Below are 25,727 nucleotides of genomic sequence, written 5' to 3'. Positions count from 1 at the left end.
TGTGTTGGGACTCATGATATATGGTATCAACTTATTTTTAGGAAAATTTGTGGCAGTTTATTGAATCGATTTTCCAAACACTAGTGAAACTGTTTTACAAAAATCATACCATGTAAAATAGTAAGTGAAGAAAACATGGCTGATAGCTGTCATAGGAGGGCTGGCACAAGGCGTGCCAGCAAAGCCACTGATTCCACTTGCAGGGTCATCCTGGTCTTGCCCAACACTTCAAATGACGAAAAGGAAGAGTGAAGGCAGTGAAGGCAGGAAAGGGATTTCAGGCCATGCTAGGAAGAACAGAGGGCCAGTCTTCTATGCCCTGTCTTGAAAGTGCTGACCAGCACACCCAAGTCCTGTAGGGATGGAACAAAAGAGGCTGGGAAGACCCAGAGCAGCTCATGAACCTGTGCAGTACTGGTAACAGAGACCTGGCTGACTCAGCTCTGATCCCATGAGCCTTGGTGACCGGTGAGAAGACTGTCTACAAGCCTTGCTGCTCCTGTAACCTGAGATAAGTCAGAAAGGAGAGATGACCCAGTGAGCACAGGTTTGAAAGATGGGTTGGGATTCAACAGGGCAAGCACTGGGTCCCAGTTCAGGTTTAGGGCAATGGCTGGAGGCTTGTAGATGCTATTCTGTTACAGAGCACAGCAAAAGCTGGCATGTGATGTGTCACAGACTGTGACGTCCCTAGAAATCCTGAAAATACATCAGCTGCTCTTATCTGGATGTCGTCAGCCTTGAAGAGGCAGGGGGATGATTAGGCAAAACTAAGTTAATTTAAATAAATCAATCACATGTCTCTATTTAGAGATGAACAGGAATATGACCCAAAGTTTCAGACAGCAAAAAAGACAGATGTGAAGAAATTCTCAGCTTTTTACTGTTTTCAGTTCTCCATTGGACACCCGCAGGCCCAGGAAAAGCAAGAGTGATTTCAGCAAATGCAGTCTCTAAGTCCTTTTTATATTCACACAAGTCCATGAGCATTCACATAAGATGCAAAATGTACAAATAATAGGTTTATATTTGGAAGGAACTTCATAGCTTGCTTAGATTAGTGATGACCCTTGTCAAATGCTCTATGAGATACTGACTTGAGTTTTCAAGGCAGAGCAATGAGCAGTTGATGTTTTAATCTGGTACTCTCCATGCTGCAGTAAATTGGGTCAAGGAACTGAAATATCTTTTATCTCTCTCTCTCACCAACATAATTCTCAAGAAGGGCTAATACTGCCTAAAGACATGTAAGTTTTTTTTTTTTTTTTTTTTGAAAGTGTGTCCTATAGTCAAGGGTGACAAGAATCAATGTACAAATGCCAAGACTTGCTCTCCTATAAGTCTCCCAAATAGAATGATCTGTTCTTTCTTTCCTATATGTTCTTCAATGGTCTCTCAAAGTGTGCTGGGGAATGGTTAACAATGCATAATATTTCTAATCATATTGCAATTATTGAGGAAAGAATATACTTATGAAATTTGTTTGAATGTTGATTAGCATCTACAAATGTGTCATTTCAATGATGGATTCCTTCTAAGACTTTTTTTAGTTATTTTCTTGTCACTAAGGGACAATGTCCTAACCCACATGGTAAAGGAGTTAAGTTTATGCTGGCTTGCAGTCTGCAGAGGCTTCAGTCCAGAAACCACAGCTCCATGGCAGGGAAGCATGGGAGAGGGGAGTCCAGTGGAGAGTTGCTTGGGGTGTGGTGGAAGGAAAGAGAGAGATGGAGGAGGAGGACAGAGAGGGAGCCTGCAGGGCCCCAACCCCTGTGACTCCTCCTCAACCAGGCTCTGGCTCCCAGCAGCTCCTTTAGCTGTAGCCACAGCAGTGGACTGACTTCCTGTAGGCTCTCACATCCCATGATCCAGTCACTTCCTGAAAGCTCCCTGAATGAGCACAGGAGGCTTCTGGGGACAGGGCGTAAACCATACCAGACACATTTAGTGCTTCCCTTTTAAAGGTAACAGGAGGATTTTCACTTTCTCCCTTTTATCAGCTGAATATGCACAGTCACTATTACAAAAATAGAATAGTAAAGAAAGGCAATTGCCTTTCTATAATGAAGGCATCTACTTCTCACCTTTTGATGTTTTGAGACCTATAATGGTAAACAGTTAAATATTTTTATTTGCTTCATTTTTACAATCAAAAATGTCTAAGAAATCAAACCTTTAGAAAGAAGAAAAAGACTTGGCTGAACTCCAGACAAGTCAAGAGTTTTGTATATCACTGTAGATATATCAAATGGTTTATAGACTCATCATGGAGGAGCAATTAGTGAAAGTATTATTTACATCTGTGCTAAGTTCAAAACATTTTAGGCTTTGATCAGGGGTGGCATCCTGGAGAAAGTGGTAACTTCCTGGAGAAAAGTGAAAATTTGTCCAAATACATTTACCAAGTTCAGTTTTATTGTATGACTGGTTACTCAAAATCTTTAGTCAGAGGCATATGTTTAGCTAATAAAACTGCTAAATGAAAAAATAATGTTTAAGCACAAGAATGAGTCTTTCATCTTCCTGCATGCCCTTTAGCTTTCACACTGTTAAATGCAGACAGTTAAGTCTGATTAGAGGGGGGCTTTTTGGGTCATTGCTTTTCATCAAGGTTTATTTTTTGCATGTAGTTTCATCATTGGTTGAATACAAAAATTCTAGACTGGACACTCAGGAACAAAATTTTTAGTTTTAGGCCTCTAATAACCATGCATCTATCCAAAAGAAATACCTTCTCGATATACCAGCAGTGGAATTTGAAACTTTGGTTCAATGCTTTCTCACTGTTGCTGATTGCTCTTTTCCTCTGAAATAACTTCTAACTGCACCTCCCTGCTTGCCAGCCTTGCCTTCCATTGTTTTATCCAGATAGAGGCAAATAGGTGTGCAGGGAAATGAAAGCTCCATTTCCTGTTTACAGTGGTTGACCATGCTGGCACATGTGTACTACTTGCTTCTTCAAATACAGTTCTTTTTCTTCTGACTTTTAGATACCTAATAGCAAGTTCCTGGGTGAGTCTCCTGCGGCCGGGCACCCAGAATGGCTAAGAGACAACCGTCCAGCAGTGCTGCACGGCTGGTTCCACATAGCCTCAGTCTTTCTACTGCTACACCTGGGCTCGTGCTGCCCTTCCGCCACCCAGAACCTTTATTTATTCCTTCGCTTGACCTAGCTTTGGCTGCTGTGAATGCTCCACTGCTCAAGTTTATCTTTTGCTGGGAAATCTTTACAGTTACTTCATACCACACCTGTCAGTCTTGTCAGGGCCCCACGTAGAGTCTGTACCCTGAAATTTAACATTGTCTCCCGTTTCCCCCAAATGTTTCAAGTTGTTCACTAATCATGTCTCTGAGATCACTGTTGGCCACTCTTTTCCATAATGTGCTGGGAGAGGTTTGGCCCCCATATCTTCTTGCTTTGCTACTGTAGTACCCTTTGAACCAATGATTCTTTGTTAGTCTGTTTGACCATTGCTTGTGCCTCCAGATAAAGGTAGTGTACCTCCCAAGGGTTATTCTAAGATTCAGATAGTAATTATTGCTTAATTTTTCCAAATCGTGTGGCTTTATTCAAACTCACTTAAAACTAAGGTGAAGGAAATAGTTCCAGCCTCCTAAAATGCATATTTATTGACAGCACATTTCTCCTTATTTTGATAGAGCTAAAAACATTGCAAGTCTGAAACATACTCAGGAAAACTGATAGCTGGATAAACTCCAACAAGCCTTATGTGATCACTGCAACTCTCATTCCAGTATTGACAGCCATAATTAAATCAGTCCTTTAGTCCTCTAGTTGAGCATCAAGAGAGCTCCAGGGATCACAGAGCATTTCATTTTTCTTTGTGTGTACAGTCATGTATGTGGGTGAGTGTTCATTGCAGAGTTGTTAATGGTCAACTGAGCACAAAATGTCCATGTGACTTGGGGAAAAGCTGATCGGAGGCACAATGGACACAAAAGAACTGGAATTTCAGGCATATCAATGAGATGGAAATCTATAAGCTGATCTAGGTTCTGTCCACTGACCTGGCATGCAAAAGTCAGCTGCAGGTTTCTTCATAAATCCTTTTCCCTGTGGACATCATAGCAATGTTTTCTTATTGTTGGATATACAGGACAGTGTCAAGGATAGTATTTAAAAAAATCAGGACTACAGGATTGATACTCTTATCTGCAACTGAATTTTATTGTTTGCAATCATAAAATGCTGTTAGTATTCAAAGAAGAGACCACTTAATCTCCAAACTGCACTTACTGGGTGGAGCTTAATTATGCTCTGGTATCACTTAGATGTATAAACCAACACAATTCCAGCAACATATAGAAACCTATGAATGTCTTCCCTGCTCTTATAACCATTTATTCAGCCTCACTTAATGTTAGAAAGGGAAACTTTGGGTGATACAAAGGGACAAAATGATTTGAGCAACTCTGTCTTAAGCTTTTGGTTAGTTCTCATAATGTGAAATCTGGGTGGTTCCTCAAAACCCTCCTGGGAAGCAGGTGGGGCAGAGCATCAGGGTTTTCAAGGACTTTGCTTTGCTAGGCTGAGACCTGACCTAGTGCACTGTTAGCAGGCGGCTTTATGCTAGTGTCTCTTACATAAATGCCAATGGAGCTCTGTTGAAATTGGCCACGAGTACATTTCATTCTATTATACATATAATGGGAACAATGAAAAATCTTTTTGCCTGTGAGGCTTTTCTATTGCCAATCTAAAATACCTGGGAAAGAGCCCATCTAAATCTAACCATCTAATCTAAGAAAAGATTGGTCTCTTTTACTCATCTAATAAGGGCAGTTTCGGTGTTCACTGAGGCTGAGCCACTCTAATTATGTTGGGGGGGTCGGCATCAACAGAAGGGGTGCGTACACACAGACACATGTGCATGCACATACACCTATATGAGTGCACGTAAATCCCAGCTCCTATCCCCTAGAATTTCTCGTCTCTTCTTTAGTCGAAGGACTCTCATGTGAAACCAGATGAACAGACAAAGAGAAAGATAAATATCATGGTTGGCAAATTTTTACACAAGTGCCTTGCTTTGGGCCATGAGATGCCTTCATATATGTGTGCTTATTTGCATATAAATAAATTTTCACTAATTTTGTGAAATACAGACTACCATTCGTACTTATACATAATATGTTAGAGTAGCCATCAGACTGAAAATGGAAGGGTTGCTTTGAAATATCACCATGTGTGCCCATTAATTTATTGACCTTCCATTTTTGGTGTGCATTTTCCTTATGCAATTGTGTGCACAATGCTTCAGTGTTTAATGCAATGAGGTGCTCAAGCAGACAAAACCTCCCTTATCAGGAATGAATCTGCACTGGAATTGTCTCAGAGAAAATTTGGCCCACATGACCTTGTCTGAAGGCAGATTGCTCTGGTGCCACTTGGGGCAGGCCACAGCCTGCTCGGGCCTCCGCTATCTCCCACATGGATGTGCTATCGTGAGTCTCCACTGGTCCTCACTTCACGTCAGAACTCAAGGAAAAGCCGACCTTTCCCTTCCTCCTACCGTATTCACTTACCTTAATGTTTTATTTGAGTCCATTATTTCTTTTTTTCTCTTGATCCTGGAATGATTCTAGAACATGACTTTCAAAATCAAAGATGGAAAATTGTTGCCAGTTGTGTGTTCATCCCATAAATGACATCTATCCTGTTTCACTGTTTAACTTCACTCAGTGTTGCCTTACCCATGACATCTTCCTCACTTGAGAAACAGCATCTCAAGGGAAGAAACCAGATTTCTGTGTGTTTCCCCACAGAGACTGCCTCTAAATGCAGAAGTGACTTCATGATGTCACCTTTCTGTGGATGCCAGTAAAGCTGAAAGGGTGATTCTTCTCAACAGCAAAGGGAGTGATTTCTTTTGATGCTCTGCAGATTACTCAAGATGAGGAATTATTAAAGTCAGTTAGTTAAATTCCTCCAAGTGAACTCCAGCTCCCTCTGGCTCATGAATCTCTCCTCAAGCTCAGAAAATTCCTCTAATGTACCTAATTACACTGATGGCCAGGCCCAGAAAATAGGCCACTGCACCAGGCTTTGTGTGATTCTGCTAATTGCTGCTGCGGACAGCAGCCTGCCCTTTTATTCATGCCTCGCAAACCTTTCAGCAAATGAGTAGATAATTTCCAATGCATATGAGACAGGGTGAACTCACCTTCCCAGAACAGCATTAATATAGCTGGTATCTTTTTTTTTTTTTTTTTTCCTAGCTGAGAGAACTCGCTTTAGATGCAGCTCCAGCTTCCGGCTGATTCTGCTGCAGATATGCCCTAGCATTCTTAGCAGCCTGCTAACAGCCCGGTAACAAAAACAATTTATTGCTTTGTGGGTTCTGATTTGATGCTGGTTGCTGTTACACTGTGTCAAATAAACCTAATTGCTAATGTGGCAGCATCTGTATCCTACCAAGGTCATCCTATGTAATAGTGTTGGGTGTGTGGCTTTGGATTTAAGATCTAGGGTGGCACTGAAGGTTAAAATGGTGAACTCTGAAGCCAGAGGTCAAGGTTGAAATCATACGAGGGAAACAACTAGTAGAGTATGTTCAGTGTGGGCGCACATTATACCAGTTCTCCCTCTAGGGAGGGCTGAACAAGCATGACGAGGAAATGATGTCTCTGACTCACAGGGAATATGACTCTCTTTGGAAGACAGTGTGTGCCTAACAAAACGGAACTGATGGTGATAGTGGTGGTGGAGTTAGAAGCTGTGCCCGTCCCTATGCGCTTACTATTTTCTTTGGTTTTTAAAATTTTTGCTATTTCAAAACCAAAAAATGATAAAAGCAATATAGAATTCCAAAAAAATAGGGAATTAACACTAATTAATATACTACATATGTTATCTTGAAAGTACTTGTTCAGGGGCTGGGGATTCAGCTCAGCGGCATAGGCGCCTGCCTTACAAGTGCTCAGTCATGAGTTTGATCGCTGGTCCTGGTTTAAAAAAAAAAAAAAAAAAAAAAAAAAAAAAAAAAGTACTGGTTCAGATGATGAGATTTTGGCTTGAAAAAAACTGATCAAACAATGAAAACATCTTTTTGATGAACTTACAGAGATTAGTAGTACAGTTATCTATCTTGCATATATTTACACACACATATATGGATGTGTATACATATGTATGTGTATGTATACTAAATGTATACTATATGTATACTAAACTGAAGCTATGGTTACTTTTCTGAGCTGATATCTCATGGTCAGTCAGAGTTATGCATGGTGACACACGCAGCAGCTTCCAGGCGTGGCTGGATTTAGATTCCTCTGTTCACTGTGTATATCAGTGGGCTCTGATTAATGCTAGGAGATTGAAGAGGAAAAAGAAATGACCATGCTCCATTATTTATTAGAAATGACAAATTTTAAACACATGTGTTCCTGTTTGTATCATGACACTTTTATGTCATAATTTCTTCAAACCTGTAGATGTTTTCATACCTTTATTTACAACTGAGCTTTCTGAAGAGGGTGTGTAGGATGACCCTGGGAGGGGAAAGGGAGAGAAGGAAAGCAACTTGTGGGCAACTGTTGGAGTTCTGTTGCCAGTAGAGATCAGTTTCAGACTCATTCAAAGCTTTGGGTCTTGCTCAATAAGAAGAGATGGACAGAAAAACAAAGAGACAAGTCAAGTTATATACTTGAGAACATTTGTCTTAACATTATATGTGTAATCAGAAGGTTGGAGCACAAATTATCTAGGTAAACTCATTGACTTCAACACTTATTCCTTGTCAACAACAGCAGATTTCTAATGTATTGAACTACAGAAATATTTCATATGATAACTGGTAACATAATTATATATGAATACTTTTATGAAAATGATTATTATGAATAACCTTTATAGTTGCCAAAAAAGCAGAAATACACAATTTTTCTTTGTTTTATTACAGTTATGTGTGAGGAAAAACAGAAATTCCTTGACATCCTGAAATAACTATTTCATTCTTCACAGGTAATTCACAATGTAGATTTTAGAGAGAGGCTGAAAGGGTCTCACAACTAGAGATTTTTGGTTGCAAGACATTAATGATCAAAGTTGTAGGACACAAAGGAAGATATTAAATTAGACTAAATTGTTAATAGAATGCCTTAAAATCCCCAGGGACCTTATGGGCTAGGTGGAATTATTTTCTATGTATGAATGAAGTGGCAGTGAGATCTATGAACTGCTATTATGATTGTATTTACGTTTTTGAGCTAGGATTCTGACTTACTTTCCAGTCAGTTGTAATCTATAACAATTTGTCTTTAGTCTCGTGAAATCTTGAAAATTAAGTTAAAACCAAAGCAAGGTGATAATGCTTTGTGAATGGCAGAATCTAAAATGGAATACAAATGATTTTACAGCTAATTATTAAACTCAATGGGACAAGATTTCAAACCCATATTTAGACTCAAATATGAATGTGAGTTTATCATAATCAATAAAATAAGGGTAGCTATTGAAATTGGTAGTATAAGATCAATTTTTCTTAAAGTATTGTTGGAACTAGATACAGACTTCTTAGAAGGGAAACATGTGGGTCACTGCCTTACTCTATCTCAGCAAACATCCTTGACAGATAATAAATGTAAAACTACAAAAATAAAACTGAATGAATTATTTAAAAAAGTGAGAGACTATGTAAAAGTCAAGTATGACAGAACGTTGTCACACTATAGCTGACATAAAATTTAGAACCCATTAAGCAAATGCTTGTAAATAAGAGAAATGTTAGTAATGTACTTGACTCTATTAGATGCGTAGGGCTAAATTCTCCACTGAATGAGTCTCAAAAGTGAAGAGGTCCTAGGCCTAGCATGTATTCCCTGTTATTACCAGTTAAAAATGAGTTTCAGTTACACCATGTCGCAGTGCTTATGCTTATCTTTGTGTTTGTGTGTACAAATAATGTGTAGAGTTTTCACATTTGTAAATGCACAGATATTTGTGTCCAGTGTCTCAGTTTTCTCACTCTTCATCCTCCTTTCCTTCCTAAGAGAGTCACACCTACTCACTATTTCAATATGGCTCTAATGGAAACTTTCTGTGTGCCACACACAATTATAAATCCTAGGATATGTAACATAAACAGCACCCCTGCTCTAGGATCTTTTTATCTGATAGTGATAGAGCATGTCCATGGAAGAGTGTCCTGATGGCCTAGCAGATATGGGTTTCACTTACTTTTAAATTCCTGCCACAAACCATCCCCAGAAACCATCCGGAACAATTGCCACACATGCTCTTGACCCACTTGCCCACCTTTTTCCCAGAACTGGATCACTCGTCAGTGCCTGTGCCCACCATTGTCACTGACACCCTGTTCACGTGTGAATGATTGACTTCTCATGCCCTCAGAAAGTTGCTTTGAAGTAAATTTTATTTGCGGTTCCCCTAAAATATCTAGGTAAATAACATGGATGCTGCACTCAGCAATCACAGTGAGAAAGTGAACAGGTGAGTCATACCGAAGAGGCACTTTGTGTCCTACCAGGTGGATTTGCTGCGGAAACATGCTGAGTGGACACATGGAGTGCACTCCCCTGAGGATGCGGAAAATCTGAAGGTGGCTCAGAATTACCAACAAGGGCAGGAAAATGTGTTCAAGAGAAAGGCAAAAGCTCCGAGGAGGACACGCAGAGAGCATTTTGGAGTGATGCCACATAGGGGGCTTTGGATCTGTGTCCCCAGAGGGCATTAGGGGAGGAACAAGGGGAACGAGAGGTGTCATGCAGTGAGGAGCTTGTGGGGGCTCACTGCTGGCCGCTCTGACCTGCATCAGGCTGAGGGGTGGCACCCTCTTTTGTCCAAACTTGTGTGTCACAGGACTTCCTATTTGTTAGTGTCAAAATAATGCAACCCGGTCCTCATGGGCCAGGCACTGGACAGAAGGCAATCTCTCTTTGAGGTCTAGAAAGCAGGGCCCTGGACTTGACCCAAGGACTGACACCATGTTCTCCTTGTCCTGGTTTCTTTCCATCCTGTGACAAACGAAAATATTTTATAGTCAAGTAGATGAACAAAATACTTATTTGTTTATACTTGCTGTGGTTTTCCCATAGTGTCTGTTGGATATATACAGAGAACATGCTTGCATTTAAGTGTAAGTATGTGTATGTGATGCATATACTCACCATGGAGTGCAAAAAATAATATATGTGGTAAATAAACCCTGTTGAATCTTCTCATTGTAAACAGAAATACCACAAGTATATAAAATACAACAGACGCTATTTCTCCAAAGTTAATGCATAGTAAATTATTTGTTTCCTGTGAGATGACTGACACTAAGAAAAGTTTCTGAGTGGGAATTTTCATAGCTCATTTCTGCATAATACTTTGATTTGTGATCCCCATTTCACATGATATTCAGTGAAATTTGTGAATTTCCACTGTTTCTGATGAAGGTAACGTGAATAGCTTCCTGGAATTTGATTGCACATTTTCCATTGACTGGATGTAAGTGAATTTACCCTTACCTCTTAAATCAGAATGAAAAATAAACCATTGCAAGAAGAAAGCTGAGGCCAGAAGAGCAGCCTTGCAGCAACCTGTGGAGGAGTGGCAGGGATGGAGAACAGCTTCTTCCCGGGTGGACGAAGGAAGTGGCAGTGATTCACAGGACCTTGCTGGGAGGGTGGACGGGATTGCAAGCAGAGTGCTTCTCAGTCTCCCTTTTTGGCCTTTGTCCCTCACCGGCTTTCCCATGATCCCAGAGATGAAATGCATTTCTCAATGACTTGTGGGAAAAACAGAATTCCCAAATAAGAAGCTTATTATAATCTACCAAAAAGGAGCATACTTCTACCAAGTTTTATTGGACAATCTCATCTATCTTCCTCTCTTTTGGAAATAATTAACTCAAAATATATTTAGAATTTCCATCTGGGGTAGAAAATGTTTTTTCAAAATGACTTCTCTGAGACCCTGAATTCTGTATTTGTTTCATAAGCAAAGATGCAAAATTAGTGTCATCCTCAGAGAAATTAGGAGTTAAATAATTATTGAGATATTAGGCCAATTGTAAAGTTTGGCAGTGGTTGAGGACAGCATAAGTATTGTTTTGGAAGATGCAAGTCATGATTGAAATAATAATACAGTATTTCCAACCACTATTACATGCTTAGGGTTTATAAGATCATTTAATGGATTCCACTAAAGACTCTCTGAACTCCTGCAATTCTCTCAAGTTAATTTCCTAAAAGGTCAGCTTCACATCATTTTTGTATATAATTATAAATTATATTTGGCTTTTAGTGCACATGCCAGTTGTTTCTGAAAATGTCAGTCTCATTACTACAGATGTCCTCTGTCCAACCTCACCTACAACTACTGTACCCCAGCTTACTGCTGTGCATACCTGGTGCTTGTGTAGGTAGCTCAGATGCATCATTTTTCTCACCTTTGCAATGCTGCTTCCTCTCACAAGGCTGGATTCTCTCTGTATCAAATAGTCTCCATGCTTTATTTCATCTCAAACATCAGCTCCTCAAAGAGGTCTTCACTCACCAAGCAACAGCTTATCTATTTCACCTGTCTGTTGCTTCGGCATTCTAGCTGGCCTCCTTCACTGTAGTTACCAACACTCAAGGCAAGGAATTTTCATGTGTGTCTGTGTCTGTGTCTGTGTCCTCCAATATCCTGCATGTGCCATGAGAAAGGATTCATGTTTAATTTGTTTTTCACTATGGAGCAGGTTTTCACCACAGTTTATTTAAAAATAAACTACTGGGTGGATTCATTTTAATTGTCAAATCGTGTCAGGTACAGTATTTGGACCCTGCTGTACTCAGCAGCTGATCACACGTGCAGTGTCTTTAGCTCATCACATCAGCCATCAGGCCTCGTTCACAGTGGAGCATGAGTACATCATCAGCTCCATTCCTGCTAATAGAAAAAAAAAAAACAGGCATCAGGAAGAGATTCTGACACTCTTGAGCTATAAGAGTGCAAGGAAGCAAAAGAATTGCACAGGAAAAGTTTGAATTGGATGTTTTAGTCCAGACGATTAACACTTTAGTTGACTTTGAGATCTTGACAACTTTATTCTTGGTTTATAGTTCTTGGACTTATACCTACCTGTGGTTTCTGTTTGAATGACTTCTATTTCTGGTTATTCTTCTCTTCTCATCCATTTATTCATTAAAGGCTGTATTTATTGATCCTTACTTTTTTAATTATTCTGAATTTTCTGACCTCAATATCCATACTCATCCTGATGAGGCTCTTTTGTTCCTAGGTCATTTAATTTTACTTCCTGTGGTGTTCTTCGTGTATTTTTTCTTTATATGACCCAATTTGAGTATCTTTCAGAAATTATTTGCATATAAAATTAGGAAATGATTGTGCGCAAGGTGCTAAGTGTGTAAATATATAGGTGAGTGGAAATCCTTCTCATTAAAGTATGAGTAGTAATTTAGAGCCAATATTTGTATTGGTTTAGACCTAAAATGTCCTCCTGGCCTCATGCCTTTCAGAGGACAATTGCATTGTGGGTGCTGTCCACTCACCAGTGGGTTATTCTACTAATGAGTTCAGAGATGGTTGTCAGGAGAGGCGTGTCACTGGGCCATGATCTGAAGGGTGCATTCTGTTCCCTGGCTAATTTTTCTCTCTCTGGACCCTCTTGCTCTCTCTGCTACATGTCTTCCAAAAGGTAGGTTATTTTTTATTTAGAAAAAAAGAAAAACAGAGAAAAGAGTAGAAATAATACAGAATTTCAAAAAATAACAGTAATAAATCACTAGTTAACAAACTACATATTGTTATCTTAAAAGTAGTTGTTCAAGTTACAAAATTAAACCATACTGAAAAGGAAAGAAAGTACTCAAAAGGAAAGAATAACATTCAGGTATACACATACAACTGTATGCATGTTTAAGTGTGCAAGATAGATAACTATACTACTAATTCATGTATTTTAAATAGAATCTGCCATGTGTTTCAGCACTCTAGTGGGAAGAGAAATACTTCAGACTCACAAGATCATGTAAGAACACATGGAAAAATTAGCACTTCTAATCCATTCAGATAACTGGTTAACACATTCTTGTGGATATAAGGTTTTCAAAATTGGGGAAGCTATGAATTTAGCCCCAAAGGTAAGGGGGAATATAGCCTAAGATAGTGAGTTTCCTATGAGAGAATTCAGTGTTCATTGTAGAATGTAAGTTTGGTACAGAGTTGAAAACTGATTATACAGTTAACAAGAAATTTTGTCACCAGTGAAACAGTTTACAATTGTGGGTGTAAAAGATGCAAAAGCATGAAGTAGAGAGCAGAACCACAAGGAAACAAGATTTTACACATCATCTACCAAAGAAAGTGTTAACAAAAGAAAGAGGATTCAGCAAGAATATTCAAAGACGTAGGGAAGCCAGGAGAGATGAGGACTGAGGTGATCTGTTGGTCACTGATGATTACAAGGGAGCTGCTGCCATAGAATAAAGAAGTGATCCACAGAATAAGGAAGTGGGGGAAGGAAGAGAATAACAAGACAGAAGAAGAAGAAGATGAATGCTCATTCACTCCATGAGTTAAGATTTTAGAGCAAATAAGATGAACATGGCTTGTGTGATGAGTTAACTGATGGTCAGCCTCAGAATAACACATGAAACAGAAATATAGAAAAAAGACAAAACGAAAGACCAAATTACAATCTCAAACTTCCAGCTCATCCAAAGAAACCTTACAAGCGATGAATATAGAAGAAAATATATGAGGAAGCCTCAAACATCTAGAAAAAGAAGAGCAAGTCAAGCCTAAAGTAAAAGAAAAGAGGAAACTCTAAAAATTGAGCATAAATCAATGCAATATAGACTGAGAAAACAATCCAAAGATTCAATGAATCAAAGAGTTGGCTCTTTGAAAAAATAAATAAAATCAATAAGCCCCTAGCCACCTTATTTTAAAAAGGGAAGAAAAATGTCAAATTAATACAATAATAAATGAAAAAGGTGAAATCACTACAGACTCTAAAGAAATACAGAAGATAACACATATTTCGAAAAACTCTACTTTCAAAGGTTTGATAACACAGAAGAAATAGACTGATTTCTAGAAATGTATGGAGTGCCAAAGCTAGGTCAAGAGGATGTAAAACTGCTGAATAATCCAATTTCTATTAAGGAAATTGAAAATGTAATTAAGCCCTTGCTTACAAAGAAGAGTCCAGGCCCAGATGGATTCACTGCAGAATTCTACAAGAAATACAAGGAAGACCTAATGCTGACACTCCTCAAACTCTTCAATGAAATTGAAAGCAAAGCAATCCTTCCTAAGTCGTTCCTGGAAGCAAATATTACTCTAATACAAAAACCCGAGAAAGACTCAACTAAAAAAGAGAACTATAGACGAATCTTCCTAATGAACACACATGCAAAAATCCTCAATAAAATATTGGCAAATATGATGCAGCAAATCATCAAGAAGATTATACACCATGACCAAGTGGGATTCATCCCAGGCATGCAGGGATGGTTCAACATACGTAAATCAATAAATGTAATCCACCACATCAATAAAGCCAAAAATAAGAAATACATGATTATTTCAATAGATGCAGAAAAAGCTTTTGATAAAGTCCAACATTCATTCATAAGAACTTACAGAAAATTGGAATAGATGGTCTTTACCTCAATATAATAAAGGCCATCTAAGACAAACCAACAGCCAGTATCATACTAAATGGCCAAAAATTGAAGGCCTTTACATTAAAATCAGGCACAAGACAAGGATGTCTTTTATCACCACTTCTATTTAATATAGTACTAGAAATACTAGCCAGAGCATTTAGACAAGAGAGAGAAATAAAAAGGGTAAAGATAGGAAAAGAAGAAGTTAAAATATCATTGTTTGCAGATGACATGATACTCTACATAGAAGACCCCCTAAACTCCATTGAAAGACTCGTAGATATAATAAATAAATTCAGTAATGTAGCTGGATACAAAATCAATACTCAAAAATCAATAGCATTCCTATACACTAATAAGAAAATCACAGAGAGAGAAATAAGAGAAGTCACACCCTTCACACTAGCAACCAAAAAATGTAATATTTAGGAATTACTCTTATGAAAGAAGTGAAAGACCTATACAGGAAAATTCTAATACACTGAAAAAAGAAATTGAAGATGATCTCAGAAAATGGAAAGACATCCCTTGCTCATGGATAGGAAGAATAAATATGGTGAAAATGACCATTATCCCAAAACTCTTATACAGATTCAATGCAATCCCAATAAAAATACCATCAACATACCTCATAGATCTTGAGGAATCACTCCTAAAATTCATCTGGGGCAAGAAGAGACCTAGAAGAGCAAAGACAGTTCTAAGCAACAAAGGCAAGGCAGGAGGCATCACAATCCCTGACTTGAAGTTATACTACAAAGCTATTATAGTAAAATCAACATGGTGCTGGAATAAAAACAGAGCTGAAGATCAGTGGAATTGTTTGGAGATACAACCACAAATACAAACACACTCAACCACCTTGTCTTTGATAAATAGGCCAAACAGTTTCACTGGCAGAATGACAATCTCTTTAATAAATGGTGTTGGAAAAACTGTCTCTCCATATGCTGAAAACTAAAACTAGACCCATGCTTATCACCATGTACTAAATTAAAATCTATATGAATCAAAGATCTGAATATTAAAATAGAAACACTAAATCTATTGGAAGACAAATTGGGTAGAAACCTTGAAGACACGGGGGCAGGTAGAAAATTCATGAACAGGACTCAAACCACACGAGAAATACTTCCCACAGTCAATAACTAGGACCACTTCTTATTACAAAGTTTCTGCATGTCAAAAGAAATCTCCAGCATAGTGAAAAGAAAACCCAAAAACTGGGAAAAAATCTTAGTGAACACCTCCTCAGACAAAGGACTTCTGTCTAAAACATATAAAGAATTTTTAAAAAATCAGACCCCCAAAATTCAAAGATTGAATCCAACGATGGGCATCTGAGATGAATACACACTTCTCAGATGAAGAAATACAAATGGCAAATAAACTACATGAAAAAATGTTCATCATCATTAGTCATTAGAGAAATGCAAATTAAAACCACACTGAGATTCCATCTCACTTTTGAAAGAATGCCCAAGATCAAGAAAACCATCAACAACAAATGCTGGAGAGGCTGTGGGGAAAAGGGAAGTTTCGTGCACTGTTGGTGGGAGTGTAGACTGGTGCAACCATTGTGGAGGTCAGTCTGGAGATTTCTCAAAATGCTTGGATTGGAAGTCCCATTTGTTCCAGCTATTCCACTTCTAGGCATGTTCCAAGAAGAACTGAAAGCATCATACCACAGTGATATATGTGCATCCATGTTTAAAGCAGCACAATTTGTAATTCCCAGATCTTGGAAACAACCCAAGTGTCAATCAACTGAGGAAAGGATAAAAAATTTGTGGTATTTTTATACAATGCAATACTACTCAGCTATAAAGAAGGATCACATTGAGATATTTATAAATAAATGGACACAGCTTGAGACCATACTTATAAGTGAAATAAATCAAACTCACATGTATGAATACCGAATAGTTTCCCTATTGTAAGAAATGATTCAAATATATAAAAGTATGTGGTAATCATGATTCCCCATATGTGACTTTGAAGCCTTATAAAGTTTTCACTCATTAATTGGAATGGCTTTATTCTGGGCTGTTTGATATTATTGCCTGTGATGGTATGAACAGCTATTTTGAAGAAAACATGACATCATAATACCTAGTGCTGATTTAATATCATCTTGTTTTGAAGTCCCCCCAAACTCTTGTTTTTCTGTCTCCATTGATTTTATCATCTTGTATCTTACTGGATTTTATTATATGTGATAGATAAACAAATATTTTTATATGCAGAGAGATAATATAGAAACCATTGTTTATTTTCCGTAAGCTGGTTCTAAATATCCTATAATACTTTCATCCTCTTGAATGGTTTCACACTGTCTTATTATATTTCATGCTATAGTATACGAAGTTATACTCAAATATTTCAAGAGACACTATGGTAACTACTATATTAAGTCAGGTTATCTTGTAGTGAAGCACTAGGTTGCTGAAATTGTTATGCTTTGATCTGTATTGCTACATTGTTATGTCCTCTTTTATCTCAATCTCCCCCTTTTTCTTAAAAAAATTATTTTTTAATTAAGGGAAAAATTTAAAAAATTAGCAGGATATATTATAGTAACTTTTTGCTTTCCTATTAACTTGATTTGAAGACCTGTATTACTCCCACTATCTTGTTTTGACTGGTTTTACTCTGTTCTTTTCTGTTTGATAGTATCAAGTTTAAGGGTATAGGCAACTAGTTTGAAGGCAATAAGATTCACTATGATGCTCATTCTGGTTTGACGATTATCTTCCTTTGAAGTCCTATAGTGTTTTCAAAGTTTAGGTTTTATTGGTCTTGTTCTGTACTGTTTTGTTCAATTTTATTATAGCGAATGATATAGGCAGTTCTTTTTAAGGTAGCAAGAGGCATTACGGTAACCATTGTTGATCACCTTGTATTCTGTTTTTACATCATGTGCTATGTCTATCCTTTGTTTTGACTGACTGCTTTGTTTTGTCATATTTGGTTTTATTCTCTTCTAAAATAAAAGTAATAAGAACTATGGGAGTAATAAAACCCAAAATGTGTAAATTTTGTTGTAAAAAAGAGGAAAAAAAGTGCTCTAAAGGATACAACTGCAAGTGTTTTTAGGTGTGTTAAGATAGATGACCATATTACTAAGTTTTTGTTGGATCATTGAACACAACTGTTTGCAGTCTCACTGTTTGAAGTCCACTTTGTATGCTTTAATCCTGTAACTTGAACAACTATTTCTAAGATGACAATATGTAATGTATTAACTCGTGATTTCTTACTGTTTTTTTAAATTCTGTATTATTTGATCCCTTATACTGTTTTGTTTTATTTTCCTTTAGATAAAAAAATGAACAGATGCATTACTGTATCTTAACAATATTATATAAGGGTAGAATACTGTAACAATGATGAATAATACAATATTAGTGAGAACATTTGACTAAAAAAGGTGTTTTTGCTCAGAAGGAATTTTTGAACTCTGACTGTTTCTCAGTTGCATTTACACTGTATTTTTAGCCCACTAAAATCATGCTATGTGCAATGTAGGACATAGAGGTCAACTTATCCTCTATCCAGTGGATTTACAGTCTTCTGTGGAGTTAGCCAAGTTTTGTAATTTTATGCTCAATTAACATCTGGTTAGAACTTGTTCAGTTAACAAAGTGCTTGCCTTTGAAGATAAATCATGAGACTGCTTTGCTGCAGCTTGGAATCTTTCTGATTTGGGATGCTTGCTGAACATAAAGACATTCTTTTCCACCCTAGTTTGCATCATCATCTCCCTGTGTTCCTGCTGTGAAGTGTCACCAGGATGGCATCTCCCGCTGAGAGAACACCAGTCCCACTCCCTGAACCAAAGAGCTGCCTGAAGCAGACAGACATTTCTCAATACTGCTTTCAAAATGCGCCTGGTACATCCAAGAGAGTATTTTCCTGTAATTAATATTTGTTTAACCACAATGATTTTTATGAAATCCATTTCTTAAGATTGTTTGCTTGCAAATACCAAAGCCTTAGAAAATAACCCCATGATTTTCTCCAAGGTTGCCTGCACAATGCTAGAGCCCAGCACATTTTTAGTAAAAATACAAAGCAAGACAAGGAAACTCATTATCTGGACTATATAGTCAAAAACAATCGACCGCTTTAATAACTGTAATTAGGCTATAACAGCATCAAGGAAATCAAGTTTTCACTGCTTTTAAATATTAAACAGAAGGCACTGGTACAGGACCCTCTAATGCCTTATTCCAAATACTGTGTACTTCTCATCTTCCCCTAGACTGGGACAAATTCAGGGAAATTTTCTATGAGATATAATCATTACTGAAGGTTCAATAACTTTTCCTTGATTACAGTTATGTACAGAGCTAGGTGCTTCAAAACTTGGAATAGAGAAAAATAGACATTAACAAAATGTGAAGTGTGTCTGCTGGTATAGGTCTGAGGGGTAATTCTGCTGTTCTTACCTTTGGAAAACAGGGATGCTGCCAACTTAGGGAGATCTTGGCCAATGGAGCTGTTTTTTTTGTTGTTGTTGTTGTTTTTGTTGTTGTTTGTTTTCTTTGTTACTGTGGAAACATTTGTTTTTTCTCATCCTTTTTGTTCAAGGGAATTTCAGAATTCGTTGCTGAAACATGTTCTACATTAGCTATCAGGTGTTATTGCTGGTCTCTTCTCTTTTGGCGAGAATGTTATTAACTGTAACATGGAGTGATGTGTTTGTTATATTAGAGATTTCTTCCATGAGATGACCTTCTCAGCATAACGGACGTTTTGTTCCTCCTGTTTCTCCATAATCTCTGTGTGTTTTTTTATCATGTTTATGATTTTGTCTCTAACACTAGAACAATGTCAAGGAACAGGTGATCATATCATAGGTTGTGACTACATTCCTCTTTCTATTCTTGTTATATTGCTTTATAACTCAATGAGCTTTTGGTGTTTATGAAAGAAGTCTTTTAAAAAGCATTAATAAAAATAGCCGTGAATACCTATTCTTATGAAAACAAGAATATGGCTTTCATATTTCCTTCTTTTCTGCTTTCTGGTAAACTGCCTTAGATTCATCCTAGAAAAGGCAAGTTTGTTAACCAAATTGTGCTATTTGCCTCCATATATATTTGCATTTTTCTTCTGTCTATTACTTGTGTCCATGTGGAGTCCAACAAGGCAGAGCAAGAGAAGATGGTAGGAACAAGGCTGGGTATTGTCCTGACCAGACGGGGAGGGGCAAGGACCTGGTTCACCATGCAAGTACACCTGTCTTCACTTTGTCACCGTGTTCAGCACTTCCATGTAGCACAGAGAACACGGGTCACCTTGATCCACTGCTACTTACATGATTTGGCTGGAATCATCTCTCCATATATTGGAACACACCAGTTTGAAGCAAGTGCTTCAAATCTGGCCACAAAAGCAGCTGCCCCCAAAACATGTGTCCTGAGTCATAAGTAGAATTTCCTGTTGATGATCTTTGGCTTTCTAAAGCTCATAGATAATCTTACCTGTGCATCTGCTCAGACTATAACAGAAGGAGAATTTAGAGGGAAAATGGAAACACAAAACTGTATCCAGCATAGGTTATGGAGGACACTGCAGATAAATTCAGAAATAATGTTAAGGAGTGGTCTCGGTGATACAATTGGTAGCTCTGATTTGTAAGTATATGTCTCACTAGCCAGAATTTTCCAAGTTTAAGATTCAAGTGCTGGAGTCAAAATCATGAATGAAAACAGTGTCTTTCAGGAAATGTTTATATAGAGGTGTAAAAACGATTCTTAAAGCCCCAGATAGCCATGATATGCAATGATATGGATGATAAGTGAATCAAAAATCACATTGAATTTTCTCAACATTTTGTGGAGAATTTTAATGAGTCTGTGAAATGTGAAGGACTGAATCCAGACAGCTCCTTTTCAGTCTTTTCATCTTTATTTGGACCTGATTTTTCCTGGCACAGAGCGCCTTGCTCTTCCTTCTTTCTGTACCACACAACCCAGCTCAGCAAGGTTCCCTGGTCTTCTAGGTCTAACACTGAGCTCAGCAGCCTCCGATGACTGGGCATAGGCAGGGTTCACTTTGGGTGATGTTTTCACTGAGGCTTTCTTCAACTGACTTGGACAGTTGGTCTGAGTTATTTAGGCAGATGTATGGACATTTTATTTTAATATTCTGTTATTTCCACTTGCAAGTGAGAAACCATTGTTACCAGCCACTGTTACTGTTACTTTACATAATAAATATTCTTGGAATCTTGCAAAGAATTTTATCAAAATAGAGAACACAGGCTCTCTTCACTACTTATTCAAACCTGTACTTTTAAGTTTTCTCTATGTTGCAGAAAGTACTAAGTAACTAAAGTTTGATCAATTGCCTGGTCATGTCATCTCATTACTTAGAATACTTAATTAAGGAGTATTTCTATGTCAAGGATTGATTATAGGAGTTCTAATCATAGGTTAGGTTATTAAAGGGGCTAGGTCAATTCATATACCAAGATGGTTATCAATAAAACATTTTAGCAATGAATTTTATCAGAGAATTGACAGAGGAGTAATGCATATAAATCAAGTATATACTCAGTAAGTAATTTATGGTTTCAATTAAGTATGATTTAATAGCATCTGCCAGCATTAAAAAACTTGGGCAGAAATAAATTTTTGAAATGTAAGAATCTAACTTTTGATGTTTCTTATTTAAATTGAATTTTGTACCCCTAGATAATTCTTGTATGGCTTTTTTGGGGAACAGTTTGCTCAACGTAACACTCTACGAAGGAATATTTGCCATGCTTGTCTTCTTCTTTGCCAGAGCTGACATTAAAACAGTCAGAATATGAAATGTTATGTAATTTGATGGGAGCACTGAGCCCGAATCAAATATGGAATATATGTTCTACACAATTATATCAAATAAAGTCTCTTTTATTTTTTTAGCTGCAAAAAAGTTTACCTTACCTTTGCATCATTCATATGAAGAGATGCCCAAATGAGCTGGTCATGTAGTCAGGACTAATTTTCTGTTCTTGAATTTCTGAACTCAGAGAGATCTCCGCACATGTAATGTGGGCAAATTCAGTTCACCAACCAGAGAATCCACAACTGTGATACAGAAACTGCCTTACAACAATCTTGCCGCAGCCATACCTGTCAGCTCCCCAGGAGAGAAGCAGAGGGCAGGGTTTTGGCACCGGGAACCCTGGGCTGGTTTGTGCCTTTCATGTGACAGCTGAGTTGGGTTTCTGGAAAATATTCATTTAAAGACAAATTTCAAGCACCACACAAGCAACATTATCCAGATAACCAGTCTACAATTTAACTGAGAGAATAAAAGTTTCTCAAAAATTAATAAACGTAAGAATTAGTCCTTTCCCCTAAGTGCAATTACTATCTATTTAACAAGAGCAAGTTTATACATTGTAAACAAGGATTAAATTGAATTATAAATGTCCCTTAATTTACAATGGAGAAGATGTTGTTAAGTGTAAAAAGAGTTACCACAGCCAGCAAGCTTCTGGAGCACCTGCTCAACTGCTGAGACTTTGGTGTTGACACTCACATCCTGGGCTGACCCAGAGCTGTGCTTGTGGCTGCTGCCCCCAGAGAGCTCACTATAGCACATCACCAGCCCAGAGTCAGGAGTGAAAGTCAGAATTCAAAGTGCAGTTTTATACATTTTTTTGCACCATCTTAGGTGGAAAAATCCTAAATCCAACCATCATACTTTGGGGAACAGCTCTATCTTTGAGGTGAGTGTGATTATAGATACCTGGTAAAATTAACTATATACTAAGAGAATTGAAAGATTCTCTGAATCTAAAAACATATCCCCAATCCTAACTTTCAGTTTCCCACAATTCAAATCTAATGTACTAAAGGTCTGAAGTAGACAGTGCTTTGTGCTTTGTGACATAATCTTCCTGTTCCAAGGGAGCGATGGATTAAGATAAGTAAACAAAATCCAAATTACATTGCAGAGCAAAAGAACTCAGTGAAATGTATCGTGCATGTACAGGATTGTCTCTCTGTGTGTCTGTTTGCTGTCACATAATGTAGAGTTCCTGAAAGCAGAATTTGGGACAGGTCACGAGGATGAGTTACACTGGGGATCTGACTTGACAGAGATCCGAACTTTCACAGCCCTTTCCACACACTAGTAAATCCTGTGTTTCTGGAGAGTTATTACATACCATTCATGACTGTTTCTGTTCTTAAATAGATATGAATGATGACTTACTTAAACAAAATATAAGCTCATTATTTTTCTGGCACAATGACTATATATATTATACAATTATATATGTTATGTACTATAGTTATTGAATATTATATATGATATAAGGTACAGTTGTATATTATATATTTTCATTAAACATGACAGTTTTATTTATTGATGAGCTAAATTAACATGATTTACTTGTCATTGTTTGAGAATTTAACCTATGCATTTATATCATGTGTTCTGTTTAATATAATTTTTCCTTCCTTTTTATTTTGTATTTGTTTACTCTGAATGCTTTTTTGCTGGTCTGACAATTGTGTTCCACCCATATTGTATTAGTGATGATTCCTTTTACAATAAGACTTGTGTTTATATTTTCCTCTCAGTTTCTAAAATGCATAAGAATATGTGCTTCCTCTCAAAATAGAGAATGTCTCGGTTTGTTTTCAGCTCACTCCGCTCTTTCTCGTGTGTAATTTCAGTTGTGAACTTTTGTGGATGTGCTACGTGGCCCTGCATTTTGTTACTGCTTATCAGTGGACCATGAATTTAGTAACCTACTCTCTCAGCTTTCCATAAAATGTGAGGTCAAGGGCTGCGGTTTCCAGGGGTAATAATTCCTCATATAGGATGTGTATGGTGCTGGGTCCATCCCCACCACTGGAACTAGGAAAGGCTAGAAGATCAAAGTTGTGTAAAAACTTTATGTTAACTTTTGTGGAACCAATTCTCCTCCCACATTCCTTCGCCTTCTTAAGATGCGTGCGTGTGTGGTTGCTAACAGTAATGCAGGGGTTCAGGAAACAATGCTCCAAGGTGCAGCACTCTGGACTGCTAAGTGCTTTGCTCCTTTGACACCAACCGGCTTTGGAACCAAGGTCCAAGACAGGGTCCTCCTTTCCCCTGTTGCATCTCACTCTTGGGTCTCCTGAAGCACATCACAGAAATAAGAGTTCTTCTTCCCCAGGGCAGGATGCAGAATCTACGACCCTGGTTCCTGAGAGCATGCCATAAAGCCTAAGCATTTCACTCTAACCTTGAGGCTCCCTTCTGTGCAGCAATTGGCCATAAAGGAATTCCCTGACCTACCTTGTCTGATTGTAGGTCAAACGAAAAGGCCTGAAAATTCCAAGCTGAAAAGACTTGCTGACTTCCACTCTGTAGCCTACTTGCATTATAACATAGCATTTTTGTAAAATCATAGTTTTGTAACATGCTTCATTGAATCTAAGCATCAAAAATCCAGTGGCCCCTGCATTGCTAAGTCTTCATTTTGAAGGTTTCCAGGTCACATAAAACTTTCATTCAGTAAATTTGTTACACTTTTCTCTTATTAACCTGTCTTTTGTTACAGGAGTCTCAGAGTAACCATTATGAGAAATGAAAAAACGTATCATATATTTGCAGCCCTAAAGTATACTTACTTTCATTTCAAATGATAGTACAGATGCCACTGTAATTGTAGGTAATTTTTTATTATCAGGTTATAAATATTACTTTGTCTTTTTGCATCAACTATGCTTTTATTGAAAATTGTTTTACTGCCTGAATACAAAGTATTCTACTTTTATTTGATGTTTCTTATATTATTATACTACATTATTTCTATGTGTGTGTACACATAGGTGTGCATTTTTTAATCTCAACTTTCTTTAATTAGTGTAAAATTTTTTACACTAATTTTCAAATATTTTCACCCTGTAAACTTTGACTTGCTTGTTTCACTCCTAGCAGGCACTTCAGCAGGTGTAAAAGTGGCTGTTCCTGTTTCCCTCTTCAATTCACTTATCACTTCTATCTCTCCGTCCCAGGTGTGTTTCAAGAAGAACTTTTTGCACTTCATAGCTAGAAATATTTTTACGTACTACTCCTACTGACTTCTTTATTTCAATAATCATATGTGTACTTTTTATCTTCAATGGTTCTAGCTGGTTTTTAATAATATGCCTGCTTCATATTTTCAACATATTCTCTTATCTCTGAAAGTAATCATGCTTAAATTACATTATTACTTTGTCTAGTTCACCAACTCTGGTTTCTTTGGTGTAGGTTCTTTATTTTTCTCTCATCATGGTTAGATTATTCAGTATATTATGTAGACACGCAGGTTCATACGCTCTTGACATTTGAGGTATCATCGTGCACTTCTATTTTACCTTTCAGTTTTTTCCCATTATTATTATTATTATGATTACTTTGAATGGTCGTACGTGTTGGGAACCAGGCCAGGACACTCACTTATTCTTTTCTTTTTTGTGGTACTGGGGATCAAACTCACAACCTTACATTTGCCCAGCAGGCGCTTGTGCCGCTGAGCTACACCCCGGACCCACAGTGACTTCTTGCAGGAGAGCGCAGGGAGAAGTTTGGTGCAGACGGTGTTACCGCCATGGCTGCCTGCTTCTCTGTGCGTTTTACCCACCATTCCCATGTAACAAGGACACATTTTTCTCAAGAAAACTGAATTCACTGGTGGGATTTGAGGAGTTCTCTGGAGCGCCAACAGCTTGCTCTATCTTGTGTTTCTAATCTCAGTTATCTCCAGAAGATGCTCTTTTGTTTTCAAATAGTTCTGGATACTTTTGCTGTTTCTTGCCCTTCTGAGCGAATAGTGTAGGACAGATGCTTGTTATTTCAAGGTCAAGATGAGAAGAGAAATCTCATCTCATCTTGACCTTGATGGGGACAGAGAAAGAGTGAGATTCTCCCCCAGAAAGGCCCTCCTTCCAGTTTCTGCTCAGTTTCTAGGCCTGAACCTCTGCCTGAGCTCACCACAGCTAATCTGTGCAGCTTCTGCTCTACTGTGTGTTTATTCATGGAGAAAAATAAGCTTCCTTTCTGCTATATTTTATAACCAGAAATAGTATCTG

This window comes from Cavia porcellus, unplaced genomic scaffold, assembly GCF_034190915.1.
Source record: "Cavia porcellus strain 051 isolate PalLab524CR breed Dunkin Hartley unplaced genomic scaffold, mCavPor4.1 scaffold_1, whole genome shotgun sequence".
Classification (NCBI taxonomy): Eukaryota; Metazoa; Chordata; class Mammalia; order Rodentia; family Caviidae; genus Cavia; species Cavia porcellus.
Note: the sequence above shows the minus strand (reverse complement) of the source record.